The sequence below is a fragment of the Erythrolamprus reginae genome, chromosome 4 (genome assembly GCF_031021105.1).
Source record: "Erythrolamprus reginae isolate rEryReg1 chromosome 4, rEryReg1.hap1, whole genome shotgun sequence".
NCBI classification, from domain to species: domain Eukaryota; kingdom Metazoa; phylum Chordata; class Lepidosauria; order Squamata; family Dipsadidae; genus Erythrolamprus; species Erythrolamprus reginae.
In genome coordinates, this window is record NC_091953.1 from 11,979,555 (window position 1) to 11,996,238 (window position 16,684).

The 16,684-nt window shown below is 44.9% G+C and overlaps 1 long non-coding RNA gene across 1 annotated transcript in view; it reads right to left on the minus strand.

The window, feature by feature from the left end:
- LOC139167216 (uncharacterized) overlaps positions 1–9,237 on the minus strand; it is an 86,017-nt gene extending 76,780 nt beyond the window's left edge. Inside the window, exon 1 of the long non-coding RNA XR_011559086.1 lies at positions 8,924–9,237. This is a non-coding gene — a long non-coding RNA (uncharacterized lncRNA). The remainder of the gene's footprint in view (positions 1–8,923) is intronic.
- Between the last annotated feature and the right edge of the window lie 7,447 nt (positions 9,238–16,684).

A 16,684-nucleotide genomic window follows, 5' to 3' on the forward strand; every position in this document is an offset into this window, starting at 1 on the left:
TAATCCACAGAGGTTTATTGAAAAAACAAAATTAAAAAAACAAACTCCAAGTTGCAATATATAATAAGGCTTGTCCACCTACAGCTGTGGATACAAATATTCTAGCCATGTCAGCTTCTAAGATACAGATAATTTCTAAGAGTCCCTGCCTACGTTTTTATATATGCATAAATAAAATATGGGTTTTACTTTACATATATTGTAGCATGGGGGTCAGGAGTGCGACTATAGCACTTACTTAGAGGTTCAATAATAAGCTCAACAGGGTGCAAGCTGAATTATGGAAATTAAAAATGGAAGTGTGAAAACAGCATTTCATTAAATTCAAGATCACTTAATATGCTATTTGGGCGGCTCAGCAGCCAATAAAAACAGGACAGGGAGCCAAACTTCTATTTGCAGAGGAGGGCAATGAAAAAATCTCCTCTGCTCCCGTCACTCTTAAATAAGGGGCCTTTATTTCAGAATCTGGATTGTGAATACAGCAATCTTGCAAAAGCTTAGATAAGGCAGCGTTAGAATCCAGTATTGCAGGCTAACTCTGCCCATTGCCAGGAGTTCGATCCTCACTGGCTCAAGGTTGACTCATCCTTCCATCCTTTCTAAGGTGGGTAAAATGAGGACCCAGATTGTTGGGGACAATAGGCTGGCTTTATTTATTATTTATTAATCAGATTTGTATGCCGCCCCTCTCCATAGACTCGGGGCGGCTAACAACAGCAATAATACAATGTAAACAAATCTAATATTTAAGTTAATTTTAAAAACCCCAATTTAAGAAACCAATCATACATACTGACATACCATGCATAAATTTTATAAGCCTAGGGGGAAGGGAAAGTCTCAATTCCCCCATGCCTGACGACAGAGGTGGGTTTTAAGGAGCTTACGAAAGGCAGGGAGGGTGGGGGCAACTCTGATATCTGGGGGGAGTTGGTTCCAAAGGGTCGGGGCCGCCACAGAGAAGGCTCTTCCCCTGGGTCCCACCAAACGACATTGTTTAGTTGACGGGACCCGGAGAAGGCCAACTCTGTGAGACCTAACTGGTCGCTGGGATTCGTGCGGCAGAAGGTGGTCCCGGAGATATTCTTGTCCGGTGCCATGAAGGGCTTTATAGGTCATAACCAACAATAACTAACTTTGTAAATTGCCTGGAATGATGGGCTGTAAAGTCTATATGAATCTAAATGCCATTCATACACTGAACTTAGCCATACTAAGTTAAATGAATAAAATATAGTTAAATAACTGAACATTTAGCACAGGCGTGTCAAACTTGATTTCAATGAAGCCAAACCCATCAGGATTCTGTTTGGCCTCAGACGGTCTGGGGGGCATGGCCAACTCAATGTCACTCATTGACGTTTTGGCCGCGATAATAATAATAATAATTAATAATAATTTATTAGATTTGTATGCCGCCCCTCTCCAAAGACTCGGGGTGGCTCACAACAACAGTAAACAATTTAGTACAAATCCAATAATTAAAAAATGAAGCTAAAATCCACTATTATTAAAAACAGTCAATATTACCCAATCATAAATCTTACTAGTCAACAAGGGAATGCATCAATTACCTCATGCCTGGCGACATAGGTAGGTCTTCAGAGTCTTGTAGAGGACTCTGATGGTCTTCTGCAGCCCTCTGCCAGCGAAAACAGAGCTTAGGGAGACTATTGCAGCCAAAAACAGAGCCTGGGAGGACAGGATACAGCCCTCCCAATCTCCATTTTCACTGGTAGGGGCACTGCGTGCCGATCCTTCACTTTTTCCAGGGCAGGCCCAAGGGCCAGATTTTTTTCCTTAGGTGCCCAGGGGCACACACACACACATTTGCCCATACCTCTAATGCAATGCCCTCCATTTCCCACGCATGCACGAATGAAACCCCTGTGCCCCATTTTGGACCTAGCAAGCCTCCCTGAAGCCTCTGGAGGCCAGAAACGGTCAATTTTTGTACTTCCGGGAGGATTGCTTTTCGCCCCCCAGAGCCTCCATTCAAGCTGTGTACTTACCTGGCATCCAAAACAGGCTTTGTGGAGACTCCTGGGAGGGGAGGGGTGGCATGGGTGGGGCCAGCCAAAAATCAGCTGGCTGGCATGCATCCATGTGCAGTGGTGACCTAGGGTAATAGCTTGCACGCCCACAGAGATGGCTAAGCGTACAATGCATACCGTTGGTTCACCATCACGGCCTAGACCAGAGGTCTCAAATCCAGGCCACTTTAAGACTTGTGGACTTCAACTCCCAGAATTCCTCAGTCAGCTTTGCTGAGGTGAGGTGTTGCGCTTTGCTGGCTGAGGAATTCTGGGAGTTGAAGTCCACAAGTCTTAAAGTGGCCCAAGTTTGAGATCCTTAGCCTAGACCAGTGATGGCGAACCTATGGCATGGGTGCCACAGGTGGCATACGGAGCCATATTTGCTGACATCAGGAAGAGGGAGATTGTGATCCCCTTATTTAGAGCGCTGGTGAGACCACATTTGGAATACTATGTTCAGTTCTGGAGACCTCACCTACAAAAAGATATTGACAAAATTGAATGGGTCCAAAGATGGGCTACAAGAATGATGGAAGGTCTTAAGCATAAAACGTATCAGGAAAGACTTCATGAACTCAATCTGTATAGTCTGGAGGACAGAAGGAAAAGGGGGGACATGATTGAAACATTTAAATATGTTAAAGGGTTAAATAAGGTTCAAGAGGGAAGTGTTTTTAATAGGAAAGTGAACACAAGAACAACGGGACACAATCTGAAGTTAGTTGGGGGAAAGATCAAAAGCAACGTGAGAAAATATTATTTCACTGAAAGAGTAGTAGATCCTTGGAACAAACTTCCAGAAGACGTGGTTGGTAAATCCACAGTAACTGAATTTAAACATGCCTGGGATAAACATATATCCATTGTAAGATAAAATACAGGAAATATTATAAGGGCAGACTAGATGGACCATGAGGTCTTTTTCTGCCGTCAGTCTTCTATGTTTCTATTTCAGCCTTTGCCCTAGCTCAGCTCCAACCTGCATGTGTGTGCCAACCATCTGATTTTTGGATTGCACAGAGGCTCTGGGAGGGTGTTTTTGGCTTCCAGAGAGCCTTCGGGGGGATGTGGGGAGGGCGTTTCTACCCTCCCCCAGCTCCAGAGAAGCCTTTGGAGCCTGAGGAGGACAAAACACAAGCCTACTAGGCCCAACAGAAGTTGGGAAACAGTCCATTTTTGGCCTCCAGAGGGCCTCCAGGGGGCGAGGGAAGCTGTTTTTGGCCTCCCCAGGCATTGAATTATGGGTGTGGGCACTTGTGCATGCACAATAGTGCACGTGCACCCTCTTTTGACACCCAAGGAAAAAAAGGTTCACCACCACTGGCCTAGACTATCCTTGCTGAGCCTAGCCGACCTCCCAGGATTGATGCAAAGGAAATAAGCAGACGACTTTCTGACTTGTGGTTCAAATGCTTAGAAAGAAGGCAGGATGAAAACTCAATTACATTCTTATTGTCGGCATAAAAGCAGAATTTCCAACTAATGTCACTGCATTCAGGCCATAAAAGTGCAATCTGTATTGCCATTACCAGGAAAATGCAAATGCAAGGACCATTCCTGCTACCTCGATATTTCCCATAAACTCGATTTTCCTCTGCATTTAAGTATATGCGATATCCCTTACTCGTATTCCTTAGGCTAGAATCTTGTTTCTCTGCAAGGAAAGTTGTTGGTCCTCAAGATTTGCAGACGTTTGCTCCCCCAGTCATACAACATCCCTGATCCTCCATTTCTGGAAATCAATCTTATATCCACGCAGCATGTCCATATAAGCCACAAACGTGGCAACTTTAAGACTTGTGGACTTGAGTTCCTAGAATTCTCCTGAAACGTTTTTTTCCTGAGAATTCTGGAAGCTGAAGTCCACAAGTCTTAAAAGTTTCCAAGTTTGAAGAACTCTGATGTAATTTGATCACACAACTCTGAATGAATGGCTGTACGCTGTAAAGTTCCACCAGCGTTCCCAAATTTGGTGGTGCCCTATAAAGGCCCTGGTCTACAACTTCCACAGTCCCTAATCCAAAGTGTTGGTTGTGACCTATAAAGCCCTTCATGGCACCGGACCAGATTATCTCAGGGACCACCTTCTGCTGCACGAATCCCAGCGACCAGTTAGGTCCCACAGAGTGGATCTTCTCCGGGTCCCGTCAACTAAAGAATGTCGCTTGACGGGACCCAGGGGAAGAGCCTTCTCTGTGGCAACCCTGGCCCTCTGGAACCAACTCCCCCCAGAGATTAGAATTGCCCCCAACCTCCTTGCCTCTCGTAAGCTTCTTAAAACCCACCTCTGCCACCAGGCATGGGGGAATGAAATACTCTTTCCCCCTAGGTCTTTACAATTTTATGCATGGTATTAACACCCTTGAAAATGTCCAAAGATACTTCACCAGAAGAGCCCTTCACTCCTCCACTCGAAATAGAATACCCTATGAGACTAGACTTTCAATCCTGGGCCTAGAAAGTTTAGAACTAAGACGCCTTAAACAAGATCTAAGTATTGCCCGCAAGATCATATGCTGCAACGTCCTGCCTGTCGGCGAGTACTTCAGCTTCAACCACAACCCCCAAACCCCCAACACTTTACCCTTAGATTATCTACGGTTGACCAATCCAGATTCCTAAGAGGTCAGTAAGGGGCGAGTACAAGTGCACTAGAGCAGTGTTTTTCAACCAGTGTGCCGCGAGACATGGTCAGGTGTGCCATGAAGCTCAGAGAAAGAAAGGAAGAGAGGGAAAAAGAGAGAGAGTAAGAAAGCAAGAGAGAAAGAGAGAGAGCAAGAGAGAGAAAGAAAGCAAGAGAGAGAGAAAGAGAGGGAGGGAAGGAGAGAGAGGGAAAGACAGCAAAAAAGAGAGGAAGGAAGTAAGAGAAAGAAAGGGGTGGAAAGAAAGAGAAAGGGAGATAAAGAGGGAGGGAAAGAGAAATAGAGTGAAAGGGAGGAAGAGAGAGAGAGAGAATTTTTTTGTCCAAACTTTTTTTACCCCCCCCCCCCCCCACTCAATGTGCCCCAGAGTTTCGTAAATGTAAAAAATGTGCCGCGGCTCAAAACAGGTTGAAAATCACTGCACTAGAGTGCCTTCCGTCCCCTGTCCTATTGCTCTCCTATATCTCCTATACCTTTCTTCTATTCCTATATCTCTTCTTCTATTCTTTCATTGATATACTGTATTCTATTCCTATATCTTCTTTTCTATTATTTCTTAGATATATTTTACTATAAGTATCTCCTCTATAACCTTCATCATGTATTTTACTATGTGTATATACCGTGTTTCCCCGAAAGTAAGACAGTGTCTTACTTTCTTTTTACCCCCAAAAGCCCCACTACGTCTTACTTTCGGGGTATGTCTTACATTGGAAAAAAATTGAAAGGGTCGCGTTGCCGAAGGCATCTCCCCAGAGTCCAGAAGGGCACGCGTAGAGCCGCAGACGCGTGTCGGGGAAGCGTGTGTCTGGAGGGGAGGAGCCGCTCTGCGCAGTTGGGCAGCCCCACCTGCCTGCCGGAAAGGAGGCGGGCGAAGGAGGGCGCAGCTCCGGCCGCTCGCCTCGGAGCCGGTTGGTCTCGCTGGCCGCTTGCAGCCGAGCCTCAGCAGGACTCGGTTGCTGGGACGAGCGCCTTCGCTGCAAGCCGCCGCCCGCTCGGCTCGCTTCGGACCAGCGCCGTCCTTCGCTTTGCCAAGCCGGGGAAGAGGCAGTGGCGCCGCGGCGAGGCGAAGGCGAGGGGCGCGCGGGGAGCTGCCGGAAAGGAGGCGGGCGAAGAAGGGCGCAGCTCCGGCCGCTCGCCTCGGAGCCGGTCGGCCTCGCTAGCCGCTTGCAGCTGAGCCTCGGCAGGGGAAGAGGCGGTGGCGCCACGGCAAGGCGAAGGTGAGGGGCGCGCGGGGAGCTGCCGGAAAGGAGGCGGGCGAAGGAGGGCGCAGCTCCGGCCACTCGCCTCGGAGCCGGTCGGCCTCGCTGGCCGCTTGCAGCCAAGCCTCGGCAGGGGAAGAGGCGGTGGCGCCGCGCCGCGGCGAAGGGCACGCGGGGAGCTGACGGAAAGGAGGCGGGCGAAGGAGGGCACAGCTCCGGCCGCTCGCCTCGGAGCCGGTCGGCCTCGCTGGCCGCTTGCAGCCGAGCCTCGGCAGGGGAAGAGGCGGTGGCGCCGCGGCGAGGGCGAGGGGCGCGCGGGGAGCTTGGAAGCGACGTCGTCGGGCTCCCCCCCTGGCAGTACCCCCGTGTTTCCCCGAAAGTAAGACATATGTCTTACTTTCAGGGTACGGCTTATATTAGCCGACCCCCCTGAAACCCCCGATACGTCTTACAATCGGGGGTGTCTTACTATCGGGAAAACACGGTAGATATATACCCACTAAAACCCTCATTGTGTATTGGACAAAATAAATAAATAAAATAAATATGTCTGTCTGTATGTTTGGTTTTATAATAAGGGTTTTTAACTGTTTTAATATTGGATTGTTATATGCTGTTTTTATTACTGTTGTTAGCCGCCCCGAGTCTACGGAGAGGGGCGGCATACAAATCCAATAACTATCTAACTAACTAACTAACTAACTAAATAAATAAATAATCCATTCAGCATGTGTGAATTGGTCGAAGATAACAGAAAAGCGCCCACCATGAGCCACAATTGCTGTCCCAAAAGGTGCTTTTTCAGGAGGCAGCCAGAGCTTTTTTCTTTCACGACATTTCGCTTCTCATCCAAGATGCTTCTTCAGTACTGACTGATTAGCGGAGAACGGAAGGACTTATACTCCTTGCAGACAGCTGTCCATTTGCATCTTTTTGGAGGGTCATTGAAGCGCTTGTACGTTTTTCTGTGTCCTCAGGTTCCCCTGAATTAATTGTCCTCACGGTTAGGAAATATTTCTTTAATTTTCCAGGTTGCTGCTTCTCCTTGATTAGTTTCCATCCATTATTTCTTGTCCTGCCCTCTGGTGCTTTGGAAAATAAGTTGCTCCCCCCCCCCTCTTTTCTATGTGTAGTACAATGGTGTAGTAACTATTATTCAGGTGTGTAACTATTATGCAGGCATGTAACCAGTGACGGGCTGCCAAAATTTTTACTGCCACCTGTGTGTCTTATATGGGTATGGCTTGATGGTCATGTGACCGGATAGGAGTGGCTTGCCAGCCATGTGACCAAATGGAAGGGCTTGACAATCATGTAACTGGGGGGGTGACTTAAAGGTCATGTGACTGGGTGGGAGGGGCTTATCGACCAAGATAAGGTTTCAAATAGGTGGTTGGACTCTGTCAGTTGATTAAGTCACATTATTTGAACAGCCACAAAAAGGACAAATGATGGACAGCATTATTTGTTGAGGAGCACGGCAACATTTTAAGGTTTTGTACTGAACCCACAATGTTCCTTATGATAACAGATTAGGCAAGTAGTTCTATTTTCTTGAATTGCTATAAAAGTTCAGTTCTAGATAATGATTAAAATAATTAAAGCGGCTCTGGGTAAAATCATACTATTTAACTGTTTCCTATTTTAAAAGTAATTAAGGATCATACTAAAGTACTAGAGAAGGAAGGACAATAAAAAACCTATTAAGTATTCAATAAAGTCTGCGGAGTGGGGCGGCATACAAATCCAATAAATAATAATAATAATAATAATAATAATAATAATAATAATAATAATAAATAGTGCATAAATTTACCACCCCCACTGTGTCCCTCCCCCTTGGGGGCAGCAGCCCATTACTGTGTGTATCTATGATGCAGACATGTAGTAGAAGACACACACACCTCTTCTACTACAGGCTAAGCAGCCACCTGTAGTATCAACTCCTAACCCCAAAAATTTTACCTTCAGTCTATCCACTGTTAACCTCTCCAGATTCCCAAGAGGTCAGTAAGGAGTGTGCATAAGTGCACCAGCGTGCCTTCCATCCCCTGTCCTAATATTTTTTTAATTTTTTTTACTAAAAACTAATATTTTATTTTTTTTACTAGTATCATGTACTGTATATGAATATTATTATATCTTTTCATACCTCCAATATGTCCTTGACAAAACAAATAAATAAATAAAACTCCAGCCACGTTTCCCCCCATCCTGTTCTGCGCTTTCGGGCCGGACATCGCGCCCTGATTTGTAACTCCGTGCGTCACGGGAAAGCCGAACACGGATTCACACACATACACACACGGAAAGCGTGACCCGCATCTTCTCTCACCCACCCCTCAATTCGGGGAAGGGGGGAAGAATTCCCGGCGCTGAAATCCCAACTCTTTTAAGGAGGAGGCGAGTAAGAGGAGAAAGCGCCGGGAGCGCGCAAAAGGGAAACGGGTGGCAGTCGAGCAAACGCCGGCCGCGAGCACGGGAAGTTTCAAGCGGGCCCAAACTCCTGCAAGCCGCCGCTCCGTCCCGTCTTCGACTCTCTCTTTTCCAGGAGTGACGTGGGACCTTCTGTCCTTTCTGGGAATTCGCACTCGGCCGCCCTTTTTTGGGTAAGGCGCGTCAGTCTCCAAGCGCAAACCGCTCCGGAAAGTTCCGCTCAGGCTCCTTTCCCCCCGCTCGCTTGCAACCGCTCCGGAGGCCTCGTCCGACGCCGGGCTCCCCTTCCGCCCCCGCTCGCCCTATCCTCCTCCAAAGGGGCGCGCGCTGCTTTCCTGAGGGAACGCGGCGTTTGGGAAGGGGGGGGGGGAGCCGCGGTTCGAAGGAGAGGGAGCTTCCCGGCCGCGGTTCTCCCGCGCGTAAAGGCGCGCCTTGCCCCCCACAGCCCAAACTTCTCAGCCCCGCCTTCTCCTTTCTCTCCAGCCCCGGCCGTTCCAGGCGCAATTCCGAGCCGGGAAGGGTCCCCCTCAACCAGGCGCGCCCACCCCCAGCGAGACTCCCCACAGAAACAAACACAACTCGGCCGCCCCCTCAGGAAACTCACCGGCGCGCGCGCACGTGCTGGCGCTCCCGGCCGCTGCCCGCCACAGGCTCCCCTTCGCCCGGGAGGGACGTGGCACAAACGAGCGGCTTGGCGACCGCGGCTCCTCCCCAGCCCGGCTGCGAAACGCGGGAGACGCCTCCCGGCTCCCGCTCTTTAAGCCGCAGGCGGGACGCCCTCTGCCGAGCGAGGGCCGCCTTGAGCCGCCTATAATACCCCGGCGAGGACGGGCGCCTTGGCTGGAGAGGGCCGGTCCTGGCGGCTGGCTTGCCTGTGGTGTGGTTCCACCTGAGGCGCGGCATTCCCCCCCCCCACCGCCTCCTCTTTTTTTCCCTTCCTTTTCTCTCTTTCGTTTAAAGGCGCTGCGAGACGAGCCTGAGGGACGCGCGGGGGCTCGGTTGAGTTCCGACGACGCGTTCGACCCGGGTCACCACAACCCAAAACGACTGCAACGGGTCTCTCCCAAACCTCCAAAAGGAGAATTCCTCGTGCGCTTTCGCCTCGTTTGGCGTGTGGGGTGGGAGCAGCCCAACCTAACCTATTACATCCTACAACATCTTGAATCACCCAAGACCTACAGTAGACTGTAGTTCAGCATTCAACACCATCATGGACGTTCTTTTAACTAAATTAAATCGGCTAGCAGTACCTGAACACACTTGTAAGTGGATCACAATCTTTCTAACTGACAGGAAGCAACAGGTGAACCTAGGCAAAATTATTATTATTATTATTATTATTATTATTATTATTATTATTATTATTATTATTTTAATTAGATTTGTATGCCGCCCCTCTTCGTAGACTCGGGGCGGCTCACAGCAATAATTTATTTTATTTACTTTATTTATTTATTTTGTCCAATACACAATGAGGGTTTTAGTGGGTATATATCTATATACACATAGTAAAATACATGATGAAGGTTATAGAGGAGATACTCATAGTAAAATAATCTAAGAAATAATAGAAAAGAGGGTATAGTAATAGAACATATCAATGAAAGAATAGAAGAAGAGATATAGGAATAGAAGAAAGGTATAGGAGATATAGGAGAGCAATAGGACAGGGGACGGAAGGCACTCTAGTGTATTTGTACTCGCCCCTTACTGACCTCTTAGGAATCTGGATAGGTCAACCGTAGATAATCTAAGGGTAAAGTGTTGGGGGTTTGGGGATGACACTATAGAGTCCGGTAATGAGTTCCACGCTTCGACAACTCGGTTACTGAAGTCATATTTTTTACAGTCAAGTTTGGAGCGGTTAATATTAAGTTTAAATCTGTTGTGTGTGCTTGTGTTGGTGTGGTTGAAGCTGAAGTAGTCACCGACAGGCAGGACGTTGCAGCATATGATCTTGTGGGCAATACTTAGATCTTGTTTAAGGCGTCTTAGTTCTAGGCTTTCTAGGCCCGGGATTGAAAGTCTAGTCTCGTAGGGTGTTCTGTTTCGAGTGGAGGAGTGAAGGGCTCTTCTGGTGAAGTATCTTTAGGACATTTTCAAGGGTGTTAATTTCTGAGATGCGACAATACAACAATGTTCAACAAATCTAATATTTAAAAAGCAGAACATACACACAAACATACCATGCATAAACTATATCATCAGGTACCTGAACAATTCACATCAGGTACCTGAATAATTAGCACAGGGGGCCCCCAAGTCTGTGTACTCTCACCACTTGTCTGTATACACCAATGACTGTATTTAAAACAATCCATCTGTTAAACCAGTGTTTTCCAATCTTAGCAACTTGAAGATATTTGGACTTCAACTCCCAGAATTCCCCAGCCAGTATTTGCTAGCTGGGGAATTCTGGGAGTTGAAATCCAAATATCTTCAAGTTGCCAAGGTTGGGAAATACTGTGTTAAACTACTGAAGTTTGCAGACCACACAAACAGTGATTGGTCCCAGACACACCAACAACAGCCAAATTTTCTACCACTGAACCACTGGGTTTACAACCCCTGGTGATCACAGAAAAGGAAGTGCAAGATCTATTTCACAGACAGAAGCCTGGAAAAGCATCAGGCCCAGACAAGGTAACTCCTTGCTTAAAAGTCTGTGCTGACCGATTGGCCCCCATCTTCACCAAATCACTAGAGATGTACTATGTTCCTTCCTGCTTCAAACGCTCTACTATCATCCCAGTGCTGAAGAAACCCTCCATCAAGGAACTGAATGACTACAGACCAGTAGCTCTAACATCTGTAGTTATGAAAACTGTTGAAAGGCTAATGATGTCCCACTTGAAAACCATCTCGGATCCACTGTTAGACCCCCTGCAATTTGCATACCGAGCAAATAGATCGACAGATGGTGCTGTTAATATGGCTCTGCTTTACATCATACAACATCTTGAATCTCCCAAGACCTACGCTAGGGTCCTTTTTGTAGACTTTAGTTCAGCATTCAATACCATCATACTGGACATTCTTTTAACTAAATTAAATCGGCTAGCAGTATCTGAACACACTTGTAAGTGGACCACAAGCTTCCTAACAGACAGGGAGCAACAGGTGAAGCTAAGCAAAATCAGATCAGGTACCTGAACAATTATTACAGCCCCCCCCCCCCCCAAGGCTGTGTACTTTATTTTTATTTATTTATTTATTTATTTTTATTTATTTATTTTTATTTATTTATTTTGTCCAATTCACAATGAGAGTTTTAGTGGGTATATATCTATATACACATAGTAAAATACATGATGAAGGTTATAGAGGAGATACTCATAGTAAAATATATCTAAGAAATAATAAAAAAGAAGATATAGTAATAGAACATATCAATGAAAGAATAGAAGAAGAGCTATAGGAATAGAAGAAAGGTATAGGAGATATAGGAGAGCAATAGGACAGGGGACGGAAGGCACTCTAGTGCACTTGTACTCGCCCCTTACTGACCTCTTAGGAATCTGGATAGGTCAACCGTAGATAATCTAAGGGTAAAATGTTAGGGGTTTGGGGATGACACTATGGAGTCCGGTAATGAGTTCCACGCTTCGACAACTCGGTTACTGAAGTCATATTTTTTACAGTCAAGTTTGGAGCAGTTAATATTAAGTTTAAATCTGTTGTGTGCTCTTGTGTTGTTGTGGTTGAAGCTGAAGTACTCTTACCACTTCTCTCTATACACCAATGATTGCATCTCAAACGATCCATCTGTTAAACAAACTACTGAAGTTTGCAGACAATACAATGGTGATCAGTCTCATTCATGACAATGATGAAACCATATACAGATGGGAGGTTGGACAACTAGCCTCGTGGTGTGACCAGAACAATTTAGAGCTGAACACACTCAAAACTATGGAAATGGTGACAGACTTTAGGAGAAACCTTCCCATCCTACCACCTTTCACAATACTGTACTAGACAACACAGTATCAACAGTAGAGACCTTCAAATTTCTAGGTTCTATCATATCTCAAGACCTAAAATGATCACCTAACATCAAAAACGTCATCGAAAAAGCTCAACAAAGAATGTTCTTTCTGCGCCAACTCAGGAAGCTCAAACTGCCTAAGGAATCATTGAGTCTGTCATCTGCACCTCTATAACTGTCTGGTTTGGTTCTGCAATCCAACCAGGTCGACACAAACTTCAGAGGATAATCAGAACTGCAGAAAAAACAATTGCCTCCAACCTGCCTTCCACTGAGGACCTATATACTGCACAAGTCAAAAAGAGGGCAGTGAAAATATTTACAGACCCCTCGCATCCTGGACATAAACTGTTTCAACTCCTACCCTCAAAACATCACTACAGAGCACGGCACACCAAGACAACTAGACACAAGAACAGTTTTTTCCCGAATGCCATCACTCTGCTAAACAAATAATTCCCTCAACACTATCAAACTATTTATTAGTCTGCACTATTATTACTACTAGTTTTTTCTCATCATTCCTATCGCCCATGTCCTCCAACTTATGACTGTTACTTGTTGCTTGTATCCTTAAGATTTTTATTAATAATTTTTCTTCATTGCTTATTTGACCCCTATGACAATCATTAAGTGTTGTACCTCATGATTCTTGACAAATGTATCTTTTTCTCTTATGTACACTGAGAGCATATACACCAAGGACAAATTCCTTTTATGTGCAATCATGCTTGGCTTATTTTGTGGGTGTGATTTGCCAGCCATGTGACCAGGTGGGAGTGGCTTGATGATCATGTGAAGGGGTGGCTTAAAGATCATGTGACTGGCGTAAAGGTGGCCAACTTGATGTCACTCATGTCAAAGGGTAGGGTTAGGGTGCCTGGCCTCCCCTCCCCTCAAAGAGATACAATTTCCCTATCTATTTTCTATTTACTGAACATCCAAAATATACTGTTTAATTCTATGTATATATGCCATATGTGTACATACATATTACATACAAGCACAAAAAATATACATTACTATATAAACTGTATGTGTACATACACACACACACACACACACAGCTCTTCTAAAATTATACACCTTCAACTTCATTTACTGTGAAAGGAAAAACATACCCAGAGCCCAGAAGGGAAAAAAAATCAAAAAAATCAAAAATTTTCTACCGGTTCTATGTACCTGACCATCGCTATTTTGATGGTACATAATCAATCATTAGTTAGGCATGTTAGGAAAGCACCTTAACACAATCAATAGTGAGGTCCAAAGTTTTATAAATTCACAGCTTCGGGGGAGGGGGAGTTGGAAATCGAGATTAAATAAATTAGGGAATAATGTAGAGTAGTATTTGTTACTCTTAGCAATGTTAAGATAGAGTAGAATTAAAATAGAATAGAATAGAATAGAATTCTTTATTGGCCAAGTGTGATTGGACACACAAGGAAATTTGTCTTTGGTGCATATGCTCTCAGTGTACATAAAAGAAAATATAGATTTGTCAAGAATCGTGTGGTACAACACTTAATGATTGTCATAGAGGTCAAATAAGAAATGAAGAAACAATCAATATTAATAAAAATCTTAAGGATGCAAGCAACAAGTTATAGGTGGACTTCAACTCCCAGAATTCCCCAGCCAGCATGAGATGTTCAATCATACAATAAGTGCATAATTGCAATATTTGTATACTGCCAATTTTACATGGAAGTTTGCCTGTAATTTTAGTGCAGGGTTTAAAAGATACGACAATTTTACATGGAAGTTTGCCTGTAATTTTAGTGCAGGGTTTAAAAGATATGACAGGGCAGAATTCTCATTAAATACTGTACTGCATTTTGATCTGACTAGTGTGATTGTATACTAGTGGTAAGGAGTAGAAGGAAGTCAACGGTTAATTGGGTTATCCTTGTCTCTTCGTTACGCATTACCGTACTTGTGCTGCCTCGGTGTCAGATGCTTGACAACATACAGTATTCAAACATTTTAAAAAATGACAAATATAGCTTAACTATCTCATCTGCTATCTACATTTAAAAATCGTTCTTTCTAAAAGCTCTGTAGAGAACTGTTTCCTCCATTTTTCTTAAAGATAAAAAGGGAGGGAGGTTTTCTCATCCTGGGGGTTGCCATTGAGGATGTCAACTTCTTGACCTTTGACCTCTTGAGGAGTGATAGCCACGTGATCACTCGGAGGTAGCCAGAACCATGTAAAGCAATGTAGAGGGAGGAAAGGATGGAATGGCCTTGAAGGTGAGGAAGAAAAACTGCTACCAAGGCAACAGCCAAATAGGAAATATTTGATCCCAGGCCAAGAAAATGTATGTCAGACAAGTCCTTCCCTATTTCTTTTTTTTTTTAAGTTTATTTATTGGTTTTCACAGAATAATAAAAAAAAGAATAAGTCTCATAGTTCTCCACATATCATAAGCATATCAAGCACCTATTTGGTTGGTAAGCCTCTCCCACCCAGTCACATGACCTTTAAGCCACCCTCAGTCACATGATTGTCAAGCCACACCCACTTGGTCACATGGCCGGCAAGCCACTCCTACCCGATCACATTACCATCAAGCCATGCCCACACAATAACCCACGCCCACAGGGTGGCAGTAAAATTTTTGGCAGCCCTTCACTGCCTACAAGATCCCTTCCAACTCTAATAATAATGCTATCTAATCTAAAGAAGAAGATTTTTTCTTGACGTTTTCAGTTTGATTATCTCAGGGACCGCCTTCTGCCGCACAAATCCCAGCGACCAGTTAGGTTCCACAGAGTGGGCCTTCTCCGGGTCCCGTCAACGAAACAATGTCTCTTGGCGGGACCCAGGGGAAGAGCCTTCTCTGTGGCGGCCCCGGCCCTCTGGAACCAACTCCCCCCAGAGATTAGAATTCCCCCACCCTCCTTGCCTTTCGTAAACTACTTAAAACCCACCTCTGCCGCCCGGCATGGGGGAATTAAAATTTCTTCTCCCCATGGTATGTTTGTATATGTGTTTGATTTTCTATATTAAGGGGTTTTAATTTGCTTTTAGTATTGGATTATTATTGTAATTTGTCTATGATTGCTGTTAGCCGCCCCGAGTTTTCGGAGAGGGGCGGCATATAAATCCAATAAAACTTGAAACTTGAGCAGACAACCTTTGTTTGATTTTGTGATTTTGCAGGTGGAATATTAAAAGTACAGCTTCCTTCTTGCAGGCCGACGCAATACAACTCAGGAAGGTGTCTCCTGAGCAATTTTTCTGCTGAAGATGAATGTTACATTCTGTCCTGGGTGAAGAGTGAATGTTGACCTTATTAAAAGATGCCCTGCTATGGTGGCAGTTCTCGGTGAAATTGAAGTTCTTGTGCTTTGTGCTGTGGCGGTGATTGGAATAACGCATGGATTTAATGTCACCAATATATGAGACACTACAGCAATCTCAGTAAAGAAACAAAAACGAATTCATGCCTACTCCCTTAATAACCAAATACTCCAAGGGACCAAGAGAGAGATTTCCCCTGTTTTGTGGTCTCGTTGCAATAAATATATGATTAATGACTTAATACTTTCATTCTCTATGAACTCCAGCTCAGCTGCTTATATCTTATGAACACTGTTCATCAATAGGTGGGTCTGTACATTAAGAGTTGTTGTCCAGTCTGTATGGACTTTCCAACTTAGGGGAGACGCTTTAGTTAGAGTATAGAGTAACAAATGCTTATTAATTAATTAATTAATTAATTGACCCCTAGGACAATCATTAAGTGTTGTACCACATATTTCTTGACAAATCTATATTTTCCTTTATGTACATTGAGAGCATATGCACCAAAGACAAATTTACTTGGCCAATAAAGAATTCTATTCTATCTTTTCTGTTCTATTCTATGCTATGCTATTCTATGCTATTCTATTCTATTCTAATTCATGTCAGGCAGTAGCAGGTTGCACCCGATACAGCTGGGATCAGGGTTCTAGCAGTGGAAATGAATGTGCACGCATGTCTGCCCACCCCGATGTGCGCACCTGCGTGCCCGCATGAGATTTGGCTTCTGTGCATGCGCAGCCTAGTGATATCTCGTGTGAGGACACTCTCCCTGCATGCGTGGAAGCAAAGAAATAGCCAAAAATCACTGAAATGTTATGTGCATGAGTGTCCTCGCGTTAATTTTGCTGCGCATGCGCAGATAGCAAAATCACAAGAGAATGTGCACCTGCAAGATTTCAGTGGGATTTTTTTGCTTCTGCGTATGAGCAGAAGCAAAGAATTGCCAAAATCTAACACACACGCATCCTCTCCTTAGATTTTGTTTCCTGAGCATGCACAGAAGCAAAATATCGCTGGGGTGCACACTCATATGCGCTAGCAACACAAACCTGGGCGCGCAGCTC